Source organism: Lagopus muta, chromosome 2, assembly GCF_023343835.1.
Source record: "Lagopus muta isolate bLagMut1 chromosome 2, bLagMut1 primary, whole genome shotgun sequence".
Classification (NCBI taxonomy): Eukaryota; Metazoa; Chordata; class Aves; order Galliformes; family Phasianidae; genus Lagopus; species Lagopus muta.
The window spans coordinates 47,779,917-47,798,957 of record NC_064434.1 but is presented as its reverse complement, the minus strand read 5'-3'; the positions used below and the strand labels follow the sequence as shown (position 1 = coordinate 47,798,957).

General features: G+C 38.3%; 1 protein-coding gene across 3 annotated transcripts in view; it reads left to right on the top strand.

Annotated features, from left to right (window-relative positions):
- The window catches only part of CEP85L (centrosomal protein 85 like), a 142,420-nt gene that overhangs the window by 45,605 nt on the left and 77,774 nt on the right, over positions 1-19,041 (top strand). The window lies entirely within an intron of this gene.

The window sequence follows — 19,041 nt, the reverse complement described above, 5'->3', positions numbered from 1 at the left end:
ACTTCTCTTGGCGAAACAGGTTTGCATTTTACTGCATGGCATTTGACGCCTCATCATAGGATCACACCCCCCTGAACTTTCCTTTTCTGACTGAGGTACCTTTAGAAGGCCAGTTAATCAAAGATCTTTTGGGGGCGTATCAACTGTATCTAAAGATTGTCAAAACTCAATTTGTATTAAATCATGGTTACTCTGAGTTGCTCTTGTTAGGTAAGGTTTCAGCCTCTAAGGCAGCAGCATCTCCATAAAATTACAGCCCTGTCTATGACGTGTGAAAGTGGGAGGAGAGAAGACAGTGAGGAGAGCTTGAGATTGCCTTCTTGTGAAGCCTCATGTCCCAGTAAGATTTTCAAGAGTAAGAGAAATGAAAGTAGGCTTGTAGTATAACTTTCTCCAGTGCTCTTCTGTGTGGAGGAGTGGACAGCTGAAATGAGGTAGCACAAGAAGAATCAGTTGAAGAAAAGGATGCTGTACTGTATGAAAAACAGGATAATATACGCGAGGGCTGAGTATTCCTGAGGAGAGGTCTAGCTATTGCAACACTGGTTAGTTTTAGATGAGGGAATTGTCTGCTGCCCTTCTTCCTGTTTTGTCTGTCAGTTAGAAAGGAACTGTTGGAGACTCCTTACAACTTTCTTTCCACGTACTTTATTTTTAAACCTTTACTGGGCTTGGCAAAATGTTTTTATTTAAATATGCAAGTTCTTTGGTATAAAACTGAAATATTAAATGGCTATTAATACTTACTGCTTTTTATTAAGTCTTACTGCTTTTTTTCTTTTTTATTGGAATTGTAGGGAGAATAAAGCTCTCATGCTTACTGTATATGTATTTACAAGCTGACTTGCCCGTGTGTTGTAGAACAGTATTTTAAAATGCAGTATCTGAATTGAAACCATTCTTGCCTGCTTTTTTTTTTTTCTGTCTCTTCTCTTGAGGGCTTTACCATCTGAGGGGAGGGAGTAAGAAAAGGAAATGAAACAGCACCTCTTTTCGTCAGATAGTTCTCCTGACTGAGGAGACCAAAATAGCTGTTCCTTGATGGGGGTGGGGAGGGAGATGACACTGATGCAGCCGCAAGTTTGAAAGTCAGTTGTTGCTATCCAATGACTCTGACCATTTGTGTGCTTTGTGTAGAGTATTATTGCAATCTGCATTAGGAGTTTCTCAGAAAGTGAAGAGGGAGAAATGGCAGCAACTGGTTTATGAAGTTTGTGCATTTGGTGGTACTTACATGCAATGGTCAATTTTTCTGTATCTTTAATATTATGTTTCCTGCCACCTTGTTTAAGAAACTTTTAGCAGAAAGAAAACGTTAAAGGAGAAAAGAAGGAAATGTAAAGTGAAAGATAGTGGAAGGAGTGTATGACAGGATTGGATGTTGACTCTATGCACATTTTTAGTGGAAAGGGCAGTTGCCTATGATACCTAGCTGTCCACATCTCCAGCTGCTCCCTCCCCACACCCACAAAAAGAAAAGAATATTGTAATCTGCGGGACTGCCAGGCCAGACTGGTAATTGCAGGCTTGATGCTGGCCATCTGCTCTCAATGTGCTGCTTTGGACATCTCTTGGGGATTTTGTAGAGAGGAATTTTTCTCAGCAGATCATTAGAATTTTTAACAATGCTTAGAGAGTGAAATGTGGTCTTGTTATTTCCTTTTTACTATGTCTACTAAAAAGCAAAAACTTAATTTCAGAATTTAATATTAACATCTTTAATTATAGAAATCTCAGGTGGATTAATTTGTGCTGATGTGTAGTAACTTGTAAATACACTGGCATGGGGAATGGAGATCAAGTACATTTTAAATCTGTTATTTTGTGGGGGTTTTTTTGGTGTGTTTTTTTTCCCCTATCTTTCCTTCAAATTCATGTGCTTGGTCATACTTTATTTCAGAAGCATTCATTCTTTTGGAAGGTGCAAGGTTTAGAAAACAGTGTCAGGCCACTCTTGTATTCTGTTTAAACATTTGTGGTCTGGGGGAGAGATGGGTTTTGTCAAAGGCATGAGTTAAGATAACCACCACTGAAACTCATTTAATCACAAAAGATTTATATTTTGCAAAGGTAGGAAAATTAGAAAATGTATTGACTAGTTGAGTTTCATTGCTGAAGGTGAGAAATGCTGGTGTGTGTTGGAGGAATCTGAGAGAAGAAATCTTAGCAACCATAAATGCGGGGATGTTAGTTTTGTTAGAATAAATCTAAATTTCTAATTCAGTGTGCTCTTAATTTAAGAATTAATGTAAAAAGGTGTTTTCTCTTTCTGTAAATAGGTTGTTGTTGTTGTTGTTCATGTTTTCGTTTGTTTCCCGCCACTGAGTGCTGGGTGGGTACAGTTCAGCTTTTGAAGGAGGGGAAAAGCCCCCACAAATGCATGTAGTAGGAGGAAAAGATTTGTACATTGGATTTTTCAAAGTTCTCTTATTTTTAAACTCTTCTCTACTAGTGAACAAGGTGTGTTATTACAGTTTTCATCTTATCCTGTGCTATCCTGACTGTGTAGTTTACTCTTGGACACTGAATGCCATTAGTGTTCTGAAAAATCTCATTCTTTCTGTTAAGAAAGAAAGTGGAAGGAAGTGGAGCGTGGAGCCCTGGATTGAATTTAGAAGATCAGGGTTATAACAACTTCACTGGGGAGTTAATGTTCTGCTAGTTAAATTTATTTTTTTATATGTTCTGGTAGAAGTGGTGATGTAAGATGGATGTCTAATTGTGTCTCTGTCTCTTTTCATTTAGAAATCTGAATAAACGAGGTCTGTTCATAACCTAAAGCACTGCTGCATAGGGCTTGTTATATTGTCAGTGCATTTTAATAGGCAGGACTTCTGAATGCTTAAAACAAGTTGCTGTTCTATCATTTAATATTATGAGGCCCACAAGAGTCTCTGATCTGTCACTTTTACTGAACAAGTTACCTTGATAACTGATTTTAAAAAATCTGATTACTTCAATTGAATTGTGGTGCTTCTTTGTGTGCCAGGGAGGCATGGTACAGGCAGCTCCAAAGTTGTTTAATATTCCTATATCAAGCCTTCTTTCAGTAGGACCTTAGCATGGTATGATGTGCACTTTTTTCTTTTCATTTTTCTTTTTACTGTGGAGTGGAAGGGGGTGGAAAAGCTTACAAGTGTAGCTACAGAATGTAGCTTGGTAAAGGCTGAATAGAGTTTGAGGAGGTAAAATCTAATTATGAGTAATTTAGCGTTCTTGTTTTGTTTAGCATGCTGCTAAAGATAATGGGATTGAGAATGTTATATCTCCAATATTAGCTCGCTCTATCTGTTTTAATGTCAGTCAGGAAGGTGCAGTAGCAGAAGGATCCTGAGAGCTGGCATGTATACTTTGTGTTCATTGTCTTCTGCTCAGTGATTCTGGGAGATGATGGATTTTCAGAGGAAATCATTGGACTTCTCTAAGTGGAGGTCAGTCTTTTAGCATTTGGATCCTGGCAAATAGGGGTATAAGTTTGGTGAAATATTCAGTTACTTGGTGAGAGGAAAATAATGAAGTTGGCGTCATTCTTCCATGATTTCCTTCTTCCCCACTTGCCAAGTTTCACATTCTGGAGAAGCGTCCCACCCTCTGTGTGTCAGCCTTATTGTGTTACTTGGATATTTTCTGTCCTGACGATCAGAAATGTGTACTTCACTTATACTTACATTAAACTCTGTTCTTTGTAGAAGAGGTGCTGTTGTTCCTTACTACAATGAAAATGTATTTCTTAATGGAGTATAAGTACTGAATGCTCAAATGTTGGCTGTTTATTTTCTGGCTGGGTGTTTTTTTTTTTTTTTTTTTTTTTTTTTTTTTTTTGATTCTGTAGAGTTCAAACAAAATTGAAACACGGGGTCTTTGAGAAGTCTAGTAACATATTACTAGGAGTGGATAGAAAAAAATATGCAATTAAGTCTCCACTTACGTGACTGAGAAATTGGCTCAAATGACTGTAGAGCATCATATGTCTGAAGAACTCAAACTATGGGTAATTTTCACACGATTCAGTTTTCTTGAGATACGCATTAGATTTCCCCATCTTTTCTGTATTACTACCAGAAGTCCTTGAGCAACAGAAATCCCACAAATGAGTTTGCCATTCCCAAGGAAAGCGTAACCCACGCTGTCTTTCCCAGCCAGTTCTTTGTGCACACTACTGGGACCTTATCCCCTTCCACAGTATGGAGGGACTTTGGGGAGGACCAGCTCTGTAAGCAGATGCTATGGGGTTCGTTGGTGGAGTGGCTTCTGCTGTATTTACATCCCAGCACCTGAAGGTCCCTGCAGCTGTCACTCGAGGTTTTAACAGTCTGTTATATCATTTAATCTTCTCAGAGGATCTTCATGATACCCTTTATCCTCCTTCCTGCCTTCTCTCTATCCCTAGGGTATTTTTTACTTGTCCTGTGAAGAAAATACATCAATTATTTAATATACATTCATATTTACTGTGCAGCTACTGCTACTAAAAAGGTAGAACTATGTAAGCATTAGAAGGAACAGAGCTTCTAAGTAGAATGGGATATGAAACTCTAATTTATAGACTTGTGGATTAAAAAAAAAAAAAATACCAGGAAAGGTGACATTTAGGAAAGTTGTCTTTAATATGTCCTGTAATCTGTATTTTGGAGTGCAGTGAATATTTGGCATTGTGATAGGAAAACAAGGAGCATCATACAGTAATTCTTTTTGTATTTAGGTTAGTGCTGTGGGACCTGAGCGTGCCAAATTTGCATCTTTGCTAAGAGGTCTTATGGAGGATTTCACATTTTCCTTGCTGTTGTCAAATTAGAGAAAGCTTCTGGCCTGCATTCATCAGCTTGGTAACCTGGGGTCTCCTGAAGAAAGCAGGAATTACATTAGAGATCAGTTTCAGAGAACAGCATGAAAGGAACCTTTTGAGCCATAAACACTATAAACATATTCAGATACTATTCAATATTTAATGTATGTATTCAAGCAGCATCTGCAGCTGTATCTGGAATAAAAATCGCATGACCCCGCTTTAATCTTTTCCACAGTAGGCAACATAGTGCTCTTGGTGGATTACCTCTAGTCGTCTGGGATGTAGGCAGTGGGTTGTTCAGAGACTTTTGCTGAAGAAAAAAAATGTTCTGGTGCTGCCTAGAGTTCTACGTTGGGGTATGGCAGAGAAAACTGGTTGTATCCTCTGCAGAAATGCCTGTAAATCCCTGCTGGTTTTTTGTGTTATTTTCAACAGATTTATATTACTGCCTATTTCTGGAGGGCTTTTCTTTTATTTTTTATTTAATAAAAACTAAATATCTACATTAATGCAAGTAATAAAATCTTTTTCTTGCTATATATATATTTTTTTAAAGTGTGGTATCTAGTATATTTAGCATCACCCTTTATTTTAGCTGTGATTTCAGTACTAACAATAAAGAATTTTGTAAAATGCTTTGAAGCAGAGTATAAAAGCTCCTTGTTAAAGAGATTCTTTTTCGGTACCTCACTTGTGCTTCTATGGTAAGTCAGATGGACTTCTTACATCAATTTTGGCATCATAAAGAGGGCAGCAAGAAAAAAAAAACAGTGTGCAGACCACTCTTAGATGAAGTGTATTTACTCCTTTCATCTCACTTCCTTCTTCACTAACTTCTTTCAGGTTAGGGGAAGTGAGAGGGAGAGTGGAGCTGTGACTGCTTTGTTTTTAAAGCAGTTAAAGCTGTTGCTTTGGTGTTGTTTTGTTTTGTTTGTTTTTTTTTTTGTTTTTTTTTTTTTGTTTTTTTTTTTTGTTTTTTTTTTTTGTTTGCTTGTCTTAAAATCTTTTTACTCAGTCAAACTTGGACAGAAAAATTGGTGGATTCCCCCACTGGAAACACGATTAGAAAAAAAAAAAGGAAAAAAAAAAAACACAACGATTTTTTTCTACTTTCCTATTAAAGGGTGGGGGAGGAAGTGTTTGTGTATCAGCTTTGGTTGAGGAAGTCTGCATTGTAGAAGTGTACTCAGCTACACAGAGGTCACTTCTTCTCCACTGAAAGGAGACAACCCTTAATTCCAGAAAATTTGTAGATGTACGCTTGGCTGATGTGAATCTATGAAAACTTTGAGTTGAGATTATGACAGAATTCATCCATATTTTTATATTATATGGAGCTATCAACAGGCATTAGTAGTCTTTCAGTTAATTGCAGAATTTTTTTGCTTCTGTGGTACCTGAAATCTGTGACCTGCAGTGTTGCCATGTAGTTCTACTAAAGTTTTAGAGCACTTTAAGATTTGTGTCTTGCCTTAGGTACACTTAATTGTCTTTAGTAGCTGATTTAACCATGTTTAAAGGTTTTTGGTTTTATTGTTATTTTGGTCTAGAAATACAGAAGTAGCATATCATGAACTGATATTAGACAAAAGTAGTTGAAAAAGAATCACAACAAGTAGGTGTGAAAGGATTTGATCATTAATGTCAGTTCATAGTGAGAGTGCACAGGCTTTCAGTTAGTTTTTATGTGGAAGCTTGAGTGAATTTAACTCCTTTGTTGGGTACCTTTTGGTTTTATTGTTCTTTGTTTTAGCCAGTAGTGAGTATTTAGAGTTGAGGTGCAAGAGGAAGGTTCTTAAATCCAAGCACATTTTGAATTAAGAAGAATCTGTATGAAATACATTGGGAGAGTAGAGGTGAGAACATTTCCCAGGTAGGTATTCCTACATCTGAATTTTAGCTTTATAGCTGTGCACTAGAGCTATAGGTCAATATAAAGAAATCTATAAGAAGTTTGTACATAGTCTGAAGAATAGTCTTTGTCACATAAAATGCAGATATGAACTTTTCTACCATATGAACTATACCAACTGAATTCGTTAGGGTGTGCCAGGCAGCACTAAGTGACCTGGTCTGAGGTTCGGCACTTGTTTTCTGAGTTCAAAGCTGCACTGAATTCAGTACTGAGCTGAAATGAACTTGTTGCTTAGGACCGTGTTTTTGTGGCTCTGTTGTAGAGATAGAGACAATATTGGTAGTGTTAGTACTGCCAGGAAAAAAAAAAAAGGAAAGGAAAAGAAACAACAACAACAAAAACTGTAGACTCTGTGTTTTCCTCTTGGCTGCAGAACGGTCATTGAGGTGCAGTAATAAATAGCCTTTTCATTTCGGGGTGAGATTTGGAGCCCTTGTTCGTTTTTCTCTGTTCTACTTGAAAGGAGCTCTTCTCTTTACTTTCTCTGTAACTTCATGATAAAAGAGCTAATGGATGATGCTGCAGATTACAGATATGACGTCTGAATTGTTGGAATTTTAAGCTAGCTGCTGAGAAAACTGCAGGATATGTCTCAATGCAGAAATTACCTTTTTGGGTTTTTTTTACCTTGTCTTGGCTTTTTCTATGCTACTGAAAAAAAAATTCAACTTCAAGAAAGTGTATTTTAAAGGTATGTTTTTATTTGTGTAGTAAGTCTTACATGATGCTACTCAAACTTTTTTTTCTTTTTCTTTTTTAACTTAAAATTTGGCTTAAAGTTTGATCTCTTGTCTGGATATAGATCTTTGGCATTTCTGAAGGAAATTCTCTTAAAAATCCTCCTGTGGATGGAGGAATATTGGCTGTGCTGAGAGGATGCTTGTATCTTGATTTGGCTTAGTTTGCATTGTTCTTTTTAGTTGCTACTTGTTTTTTAAAACAAAATACGCAAACTTTCTCTTTCCTGGGAGATCCCCAAGTAAGCCATCAACCCCCACAGCTTATAATAAATCGTTCACCAACTGACCATGCGGAGGCTTTGCAGAGGTGAGCTTATTTGTATTCCTCTGGACTATTTTGAAATTATCTTCCATTGAAAGTGACTTTCCCCTGCAATTTTATGTGTGCTTGTATAGAAACTTTCCTTAGAAATGTGTTGAAAAGTTCAGGCTTTGTTCTGCTTATGAAAACAGGTACGATTTATGTAATGAGCAGCTTTTAAATGCATTTTCTAGCCTTCTCTGCAGAGAAACACTTCAAAGCAACCCTGGCCAAAAATATTAATTGTGTACACCTGGAGAGTATCTTCTGTGTATACATATTGCTTTTCTTTCTGATCTTACTAATTTGAGATTTTTAAAAACAAACAATCTAGATGCATAGGTAAAGCTGTGTATTTTTAGAGGGAGAAAGATTATTGGCAAGAAAACTATTGAAATCTATTACTTGTAATGTGAAAACATACTCCCAGCAGATAGTTTTTCATGCAGCCTTTTCTTTGTTTCATCAATGGTACAGATACATAACAGTGTTTTCCTTAAAGGGGATCTTGATTTGATAAAGAAGATTGTAGATTGAGTTTGCATTTTACTGTATTTTTTTTTAATCCCATGCAGAATAGCTAGTAGTTTTAAAAGAAATCCAGGTTTTTTTAACATCATTGAGTGATGCTGTTAGGATAATGGAGGATCAGACTGATGAGCATGCTAACAGTCTACTTCTATGGGTTAATAGGAGCCTGTGTTCTTTAAAAAAAGGTGTGGAAGAAAAAGTTCTAATTCTAAGGTCAGTTTCTTCTTGTTCACTCCGTAGTTCAGGATTTGCACCCTCTTCTCTTTGTACTTCTCCCCATTGCTGTTCCTTCAGATGCAGAAGGAACAAAAAGCACAGTAAAAGTGAAATACACCTACCAGGTGTTAGTATTTACAAAAACTTGTAAGACATGATTATCCATAAATGTATCGCCCTGCTTGTGATCCTTACCTTACAATATTTTTCTTTTCCCTTGTGATGACTTGCTGTATTATTATTATTGCTTATAGTAGTAGTAAATACAACTATCTGCCTTTTTTTTCTTTCTGGTTTTATTTATTCTTTTACTGGCCAGAACTATGGGCTGGCTTAACCATTACCTCTAAAAATATAAAGCAGAGTTTAAAAATTAATAAAAAATAAGATAGGAATATACAACACAATATTATTTCTTATTATATATAGTCATGTAACAATGCATAAACATACGTAATGTTGTATCTTTACTTTGTGTGTACACGTGTGTTGATTCGAAGAACTCGTGTTTGGGCTGCTACTCTTAAGTATACAGGGTGATTTTATTCCTGATGTGAATTTGTGAACCAGACTTGAACATCGTGTGTATATTTCTTAAGTTGTAGGAGCTATGATAAACTCTTTGTGGCACATCCTTTTCCATCAGAGCTTAGCCTATCACTGTCAATAGCTAAAAATATTTTGCATTTGTAAATAGAATTTTTCTAGGCTAATGTAAACTGTGACTTTTTTTTGTATGAAGTAGCAGGAGGTTTTCAGTTCTCCCGTTTATAACTTCTACTGTTGAAATGCTTAGAAATTCTGGATAGGATTATGCTTATTGTTCTAACTTTATATACAAATGCTGCAAAGGAAATTCTTAAATGGATCAGGGATGCTTTCAGATTAAGCTTTTCCTTTGAGAATTGGTGTAGCTAAAAGCATTCCCTTCTTTCTCATTGTGGACCATCTGCATTTATTCATTCTTTTCAGTTGAAAATGGTGGCAAATTCTAATTTTAGTTAGCTCAAAAAGTGCATTAAAAATATATTTGAAATGTGTAGAAGAAGAGGGAGATGGATTTGATGGGGCCCATAATCAAATCAGCTGATGTCATCCTTAAATGTTAGGTATGTTCAAATGGCTAAAAGAACAAGTTGAAACTTTTTTTTTTTTTTTTTTTTTTTTAGACAATATTAAGGACTTGGAGATTTTTTGTTGTTTTGGTGGAAATAAGAACTGACAAACTTCTGGTACAGATATTTGGTAAAAGGAGCGTGCAGCTGAGATCTTGGGCTTTAACTTCTGTGTTTTAATAGGATGGTTCAAAGAATGAATTTCAAATGTCACCATTCACTTATTACTGCACTGAATGTCTTCTGGATTGTAACTGAAGAGGATGCTGGGTGGTTTTTGTAGGTTTAATGGGCATGGAGTCTTAGAAATGGTGATTTTCCTGTGAGTTTGCAAGCTTTAAAAGAAAATGTGTTCTGCTGGGTGGTACTGCTTGTGGAAGAGTAACTCTTTTTTTTCCCTTATGTAGGCAAGGAGGAAAAAAACAAAACTTGAAAGTATCCCTTGTGAAGAAAAGTAATTTTTGTGGAGATTGCTAGTATAACTCGCATTGTTTCTGCTAGTATTATTTGTGTTGTATCTGCTGTTCAGGAAATCCTTAGTTAAGTGATTCATGACTTTGGTAGAACTGGAAATGTGCTGCCCTTGTGACATATGCCTTACCATTATCTTACGTTACTTTTTTTCCTCTCCGTTCAACTCTCACCAGTGCCACCAGCACCAGTAGTCCTGGTAGTTCCTCCCATGGATGGCCCCTATTTTTGTTCCCAGTAGTGATGTGCTGTGTGGGAGGAAGGAGAAATATCTGAGTTGAAGCGGTTTGCAATATAAGTATGCTTTCTATCATTTAGGCCTTCCTTGAAACATCTCTCATCTTCACTTCAGAGTCAAACTGCCTTACTCTTTGATGCTGTGTGGTCTACAGTAAATGACTGTACAGGGTGCTCAGCTGGGCAAGCTGTACATGGAGTTCACAAGTGACAGAACTGCTCCAGTTTCTACTTTGCCATTTGTTCAGTGGTCATTTATTAAAGAAAAAATGTTAAGATTGATTCTGGCCAGACTTCTGGCTTTATGGTCTTTGCTGTAACTTCTCATGTTGCTTTTCATAGACTTGTAGAATCCATAGTATTGGAAGGAACCTTTAAAGGTCATCTAGTCCAACACCCCTGCAAAAAACAGGGACATGCACAGCAAGATCAGGTTGCCCAGGGCCTCACCCACCCTTGACTTGAAAATCTCCAGGGATAGGGCATCAACCACATTTCTGGGCAACCTTTTCTAGTGCCTCACCACACTTACTGTAAGACTTTTTCCTTATATCCAAACTAAATCTACCCTTTTGAAGCTTGAAACCATTTCCCTTTGTTCAGTCATCGCAGACCTGCCTAAAGAGTTTGTCCACTTCTTTCCTGTAGCTCCCCTTTAGATACTGAAAGGCTGCTACCAGGTCACCTGAGAGCCTTCTCTTCTCCCGGCCAAACAGCCCCAGGCTCTCTCAGCCTGTCCTCATAGAAGGGGTGTTCCACTCCACGGATCATTTTATGGCCCTTCTTGGGATGCACTCCAATAGGTCTGTGTCTCTCCTGTACTGAGGACTCCAGTGTGGATGCAGTACCTTCAGGTGAGGCCCCCACCAGCACAGAGTAGAAGGGCAGAATCTCTAATTTTTCAGTGGAAATCAGGATGGGTTATCTTGGAGAGAGCTAAAGAATGCAAAAAACCCCCAGGCTCTTAAATGGTACTTCTGAAATTTTTTGATTAAAATGGAAATTCAGAGTAGGAAGCAATTCTAGGGATATAAATGAACATATACCTAATTCTGGCAGGTAGCATTGTCTAGCAGAAATAATAAAATGTGACTTTCTGGCAAGGGTTCTTGTTTATGGAGTCTTCTGAGAATTTCATATGCCCATGGGAATAGTGTAGCCTTCATTTACTGTAAAAGTTGAAAAATGTTATTTAGCCATTTTCTTAAATGAGTGGTTATTATTCTCGTTGCCTGTGGTGTAACTGTAGGACTTGATAAAGAGTCTGACAAATATGGTTGAGTTCTGTGCTTCAGGTTTAGAGAACTGAGAGACTTAGAGAATTATGGATTATTTTTTTTCCTCTGAAACTGGCTGAATTTTAGGCTGGTTAAGTTACTTCATTTCTTTTCTGTATGCCCTTGTATAGATACATTTATGAATACAGGCAAGGAGAGTTTGTGTGCCTTTATGTATATAACAAAGATAATGTACGTTTTTTTCGTAACATCACATATCTCTTTAGCCTACAATAAATGAGAATATAAATTAAAATCTTTAAATTAAACCGCAGTACAGAAACGCAGTATAAAAATTACTTTCTGCTTTTTGTTAAGAAGCCATTCCTGCATTCAGCATTTACAATTTTATTACCAATACGGTTATGCTGTTTCCAGTGTTCTAATATTTCAGTATATAATTGGGCCTGATCTGCCTACAATTGCTCGCCTACAAGACTTGAAAGGGAATTGAGCTGTGGTTGATTTATTTATTTATTTATCTTACAAGTATTTTATGGAATGTGAAGCATGCTAGTTTTGATTTCTCTAAAATCATTTGTGTCGACCTCTTTAAAGCTAAAGTGCATTAATAGCCTTCCACCACTTGAGTGATGATGGGAAGATCTGTATGTGGCTTCTAAAATTGCTGCCCTTTGCAGAGTTTCAGATTTCATCGTGGTAGCTTGGATGTGGGCTAAATGCCATTACAATTTGCTATGTTAGGGATTTACTGGTACTATTAAGTAACACTGGAAAACATACATACTGCATTGCGCAAAATGGCTCTCTCGTGTTTCTCTGGAGTGAAAGAAAACTTTAATAACTAACATTATTAGGGAGAATTACATATATATTTTGGAATAGTTGTTATAAGTAGATAATTCAGAGTCTGTGAACTAGTGGTTATGGAGCTGACTCTGAAATAGAGAGAAGATCCTGGTAAGCTGTTTTATCCCATGCTAGTTTTTATGATGTACTTTACTGCCTGTGTTTATTTATTATATTTAAAAGAGCAAATCTGAAATTGAGTCTAGTTTTTTAAGAGTTCTGGTTTTCATTTTTGACCATGCTATGATCATAATACCAAGATTAAGGTGTTTCCTAGTAGGTCGGAGAGCAGAGGAGAAGCAGTCTTACATTGTTTTGCATGGGTCAGAGCACTCTGCTAATGTGCTTGGATACCACAGTGATGAGAACTATAAATACCCCAATGTATGAGCCAACAACTGGAAATAAACTTATAAACACTAAATTCTTTCCATTATCAAAGGCAGCAATTGAAACATTCTCTGGTCTCCACCTCTGTCTCTGTACTCACAGCTGTGCACACTGGAAAACAAAATGGATGGGCAAACACTGTCTTCTAATTTTTGTGGTCTGCAGAGAGAAGCTATCATCAAATCTTCTAAATAAAAGCTTAGTTTTGATTGCTGTTGTTCAAGCTTGTTAGTTCATAAACAGTGAACCCCTCGTATTTTAATGCTGCATTTCAAAGTATTAAAGAATTCAAAGAATTTAGTGCTCACAAGTCTTACAGTAGCACTTATAGTAAGTCTGCAATTCTTGTGTTTAAATTGAAACCTATCTTTAGTAATGCTGGTGATGTACGTTAGGGAGGGATGTTGATGTTGAACCAGCATTCAGGTAATCCATCCTGGTAGACATTGAAGTACCAATCTGATTTTTTTTTTTTTTTAATTTTCTTTTTAGGATGATGGAGCAAACCTCAGAACTTTTCTGAGGAGAAGAGAGAATTGTCTTTTCTCTGTTTTGAATGCTTTAGCATTTTTTTCATCTTGACTGACTGTAGAAATGATGGTTACAGTTCTGTTCTATGCAGGGGATCAGGTGTTGTAATGTGAGACTGTTTGTCATTTGCAGTGTGTGCTGAGTTACGTACCAGGGAATATGGATTTGGAGGACCGAATGGTGCCTGACACCTACATAAGATGTCAGATATCTTTCAAGATAAAAATGTTCTTTTAAGTGAATTGCCAGTGAAAGAATGGGGAAAGAATAAACTGCTGTTAATTTATGTGTGTGTGTGTGTGTGTTGCAGAAGTTAATATTTTGTCCAGGAAAAGCCAAGGTAGAACACTGTACTGGACATTATACAATTCTTTCCTAATTTGGTATCTGTTTATTGAGGCATGCTTCATAGCTGAAATCAGATCTTTTGTAAGGACACAAATGGCTTACAATTTTCAGAATGTTTCCAAAAAAAGTGACTTACAGGTTCAGAGGGACAGTGTGTAAACCTGATTATATAACCATTTTTGCTTTGTGTGCAGTCTACTAGCAGGTGAAAATGCTGATAACCCTTAAGATATGCATATATAATCCTGTATCATGGAAAGATTCTGGGAAATAGTATTCAGATGGCAGTGGTTTTCTTCTCTGAAACTGTATTTCGTAGCAGCTTTGGTGGACGTGAAAGCAAGTATAGTCCCTTTCTGGACTGAGGCTTGTTTGTTTTTTTTTTTTTACAGTGCATAAATTCTCCTAAGAGTGCAAGATTTAGTTCTAAATATAGTTTCTGAATTAACACAGCTAATTTTATCTGTGTATTATTCACATTTGCTCAAAATATCAACTGTCCTCTAAGGAAATCAAAACCAAGTCCTCAGAGTGTGTATGGAGAAGATGGAGGACTCAGAAGAAGGTTGTCAGTGGGCATCACAGAAATGTAAACTGTTATTTTTTTTACTTCATGCTGCAGAGAAATGAGGCATTAGAAATTGAACAGTATTCAGTTGTTGTCAGTCTCAGTGCCAGACATAGGTGTGTCAGAAATACAGAAGTATTTGAGCGCAGCGCGCAGAGCGTCGTTGTTGGTGGTGCAGAGTCCGGCTGGAGGCCTGTAACTAGCGGTGTTCCTCAGGGGTCTGTGCTGGGTCCGGTCTTGTTCAACATCTTCATCAATGACCTTGATGAGGGGATAGTGGCCACCCTCAGCAAGTTTGCTGGTGATACGAAGTTGGGAGGATTGGCTGACACGCCTGAAGGCTGTGCTGCCATTCAGCAAGACCTGGACAGGCTGGAGAGCTGGGCAGTAAGAAACCAGATGAGGTTTAACAGAAGCAAGTGTAGAGTCTTGCATCTGGCGAGGGATAATTGCATGCACCAGTACAGGTTGGGAGATGACCTGCTGGAGAGGAGCTCTGCGGAGAGGGACCTGGGTGTCCTGGTGGATGACAGGTTGGCCATGAGCCAGCAGTGTGCCCTTGTGGCCAAGAGGGCCAATGGCATCCTGAGATGCATTAGAAAGAGCGTGGCCAGCAGGTCGAGGGAGGTGATCCTCCCCCTCTACTGTGCCCTGGTAAGGCCTCATCTGGAGTACTGCGTCCAGTTCTGGGCTCCCCAGTACAAAAAAGACAGGGATCTCTTGGAAAGAGTCCAGCGGAGGGCCAGAAGATGGTGAAGGGCCTGGAGCATCTCCCCTATGAGGAAAGGCTGAGTGAACTGGGTCTGTTCAGCCTTGAGAAAAGGAGACTGAGAGGGGACCTGATCCAGGTCTATAAATATCTAAGGTGTGGGGGGCAGAATGGCGAGGCTGGACTCTTTTCAGTGGTGTGTGGAGACAGGACAAGGGGAAATGGCCGGAAACTGCAGCATAGGAAGTTCTGCGCAAACATGCGCAAGAACTTCTTTACAGTGAGGGTGACGGAGCACTGGAACAGGCTGCCCAGGGAGGTGGTGGAGTCTCCTTCTCTGGAGATGTTCAAGACCTGCCTGGATGCCTACCTGTGCTACCTGGTGTAGGGAACCTGCTTTGGCAGGGGGGTTGGACTCGATGATCTCAGGAGGTCCCTTCCAACCACTACAGTTCTGTGATTCTGTGTGATTTGAAGTAAGAGTTAAAATGGTGAAGGCCAGAAAAAAAGGTACAAGAAAACAGATTTTTCTGCATCTGTTTATTATGTTATAGTCAGCTTTATAGGGTGTTTTTTTGTGACTTTTTTTTTTTAATATCTTTGGCTTGCCACTGGCGTCTTCAGAAAACATTCTGTTAGTAGTGGGGGAGTCAACTTCTCTTTGTAATACTAAATCTTTGGTTGCTGTAAAATAATGCTGAGAATTCCTGGCTACCAGTGCTGCTTGTTGTAGGTAACAGTGGGTAAAAACAAGTCAGGTTTACTGAGTGACATCAGGCTAACTATTTTAGTACTCCACTTCCTGTTCTCCATATGAGAAATGGAGACAATAATACTTACTTCTTAAAGCACCAAAAGTGCCTTTAGATTATAGAATAATGATAAAGTGTAAATTAAGGTTACTCCTGCGTGACCTGAACTGGGTTTCAGATGGTGACCTACTGATGACATCGTCTGATTTATTGTGAAACAGTGCAGGGTTCTCAGTAGCCCAGTTCTAGCTGAATACAAGTTATAGTAATACATTGTTCTGTTACTATGCAGGGACCAGCGTCTGAAGGTGAGAGATCTTCCCAGCAAGTTTTGTTGTTCTTGAAGCAGCAGTGGAATCTTGGGATTAATAGGGATGACCTCTGTCTCGGAAATGTTTGGTGCAAGCATACCCAAATTCTCTGAAGTAAATGGCGTGTGGTGTGTTCACCACTTCTGAGTGGCATGTAGCAGTGGCACGTTGTCTGCGTTCAGCTGCCTGGCCTGATCTGTGCCTGTGGCAGGCAGGGAGGGAGATGGTGTGCTGAGGCACCTAGTCACAAAGTGCTGCAGAGGCTGCAAGCTGTGTGCAGTGCCTTGTCTTCCTGCCATGCAGGGCCTGCAGCCTCACTGCTGCGGAAAGAAGTCAGCAGAGGAAATGGCAGTGTATACAAGGTTGAGAGAGGCTTCAGATGAAGGTCTGTCTCCTGCATGCCTGAAAGCTGCTGCTCCAACAGCTGTTGCTGTTGGAAGGAGCTGTTCTTGGTGGCTTGAACTGAGACAAAGGGTTCATTTCTTAGTGGTGAGCAAATGGGGCACGGGCCAACTTGAATGTAGTATTTTTAGGCTAAAGACCATAAGGACAGGAGTTAAATCTACAGTAATGAATAATCCCAAATGTAGCCAAGAAGTCCGGTCTCCTTGGGAATTGAAAGTAGGAATTAACCTTTTGAAGTTAGTTGACAGTAAGCTGTAGACTGTTTATGGCTGTACTTACATATAGAATGGAAAGGATCAATAAACTCCTTGGTCAAGAATAACAGTTATATCTGCATGGAATTAAAGTGCTTGGGGGAACACTCAGAGTCAGCTCTGGTCCCTTGAGTCCCTTTTCATCACACGTGCACTTTGCTTTCTCTTCACATCTGAGGTGAGGTAGTTCTGGTGTTGTAAGGGATCAGATTAGCTCATGTGAGTGCGCTGGTGTTGGAGGTGGGACCTGGAATGTTAGAGTTGCAATAGCATATGTAAGTTTCCTTTAGAACTGAGAAAGTACAACTTCTGCCTCTGTTGGTATAGGAAAGTGGAGGGATAAGTATGTTCCCATTGATGATGTTCTTTTACAGAGGATGAAAACATTTAGGGTTTTTCTCTCCCTGGAGTTAAGCGGTGGATTTTTTCAGGTGGGCTTTGTTACTCCATATTTTGGACAGTCTTTTCCACGTGGAGTTGAAGTAACTCCAGCAGAGGGATTATCTGGTAGCTGTTGAGGTGGATGGTATTTGTAGCTTGAATATCTAGACGATTCAGAAATAGAGGACAGGTATCTTGTCATCTGTAGCATAATTTTTTTTCCCTTTAACCATTGCTTTTAATGAATGTTCCTAGGGGCATATTTGATTTCAGTGTATCTTCATTGCTTGTCATTGAAGAAAATGGAATTGGAAGCTGTAGGCTAGGCAGCCCTCATATAAGGCAAATGCAAGTTAGCATCTGGACTTCAAGTAAAAAAAACCAAAACAAACAAACAAACAAAAAAAACACCCTGTGGCAGGAGTTTCCACTTATTCTTTCATTTCAGCAAAATGAAGTTGCTTGATTACGTGACTGCTGTTCTGAAATATTGTTTTATCCTCTTATCTGGGAGGGAAAAAATAGAACCTGTTAATCTAGAAATCGTTCTACTTAGTTACGTAACTGGTGCTTAAAAATAGCTTTGGATTGCTGGAAAAGAAGGATTAGATAATGCTATGAGATAGGATTTTCCTCTTCTGTTCCATTTCTTTTCCTTTATGTTGAGCATCTACATTTTAGATGTTATCTTTTATTATATATATATATATATATATATATATATATATATATATATATATATATATATATTTTTTTTTTTTTACAATTTTGTGATGGCCAGTTGTTTGTTACTTGTACTCTCACAGCACTATCCTTTAGCCCAGCTCTGAACTGTGCATGTGCTGCAGTAAATAGCATAAATGCTGAATGCTAAAAGTTGACAGGCCTTTAAAGAGGTACATGTGTCTTTTCATGGTGGGAGGCAGGTACTGCTGGGAAGGCAGATTGTTCAAAGGGCGTTCTTGTTTATGTTGCGTCTTTAGGAATCTTGGTTATATTGGACTGGGGGTGTTATTCTTTTGAATAAGGTGGCAAAACATATAAATAAAGTTTATGCTATCTTGGGAGAAAGGTGGTTCTTTCAAGACCCACTTCTATTCAAACGTGTTCAGTTTTGTAATTTAGAAATACTTTATGTAGGTTAGGCTAACCTTTGTAGATGAATTTAGCAGATAAACCTGATTCAGAAGCCCAGTTTTCATTTTGGATTACTGTTGCAACGTTGGTACCATGATAGTTATGCCTCATTTCCAGTGCCCGAAATGGGCTTACCTTCTATTTTCTTCACCATCTCTAATGAGATGCTCTCTGTGTTTCAGTAACAACAAAACAAAGAAAGCCTCCCATATAGTATCATATTAGCCAATTTTTTTTCATAGGCTTTTAATGGATCCACATTTTCTCATTTCTAACAATGACAGAATAATTGAGTACAGTAAGGAAAACAGTCTTGCAGTAATTGACTGCTGTAATTATTTCTCTCTGCTGAATAATCTAACATGCTTCAACTGCAGCTTTATGAAGAATGTGGCACTTTGGTAAGGCTGTCCTTGTTCACAAGTCTGATACCTGCCCTTATTTTAGAGTGGCAGCATCCTACCTCTGTACAGCATTTCTCTCCTTTACATTCATATGTTAAATCATTTTCCATACATGAGCTTCATGTGAGTGGGATTTTTTGACTCAGATCTGATTTAAGAAGATTCATTGAAAATGTCTTTCTCCTGGAGTTGTGGACTCCATAGCTGATTATTATTAGCCTAGATATTGCTAGGCAAATTGTCCCTTGACAGAAATGTCAGTAGGCAGAACTATTTTGTATAGAGTCTTAAAATATCATTTATACTCAGATCCCTTAAGTAGCCTGGGTGTGCTTGGTGCATAGGGTATGTTTTGAGGGCTTAAGGGTTTTCTTCTGGTCTCTTTCCCCGCCTGCATACACCTCAACATTTGGTAAAACCTAAGTTTTACTACATTAGATCCTAGGATC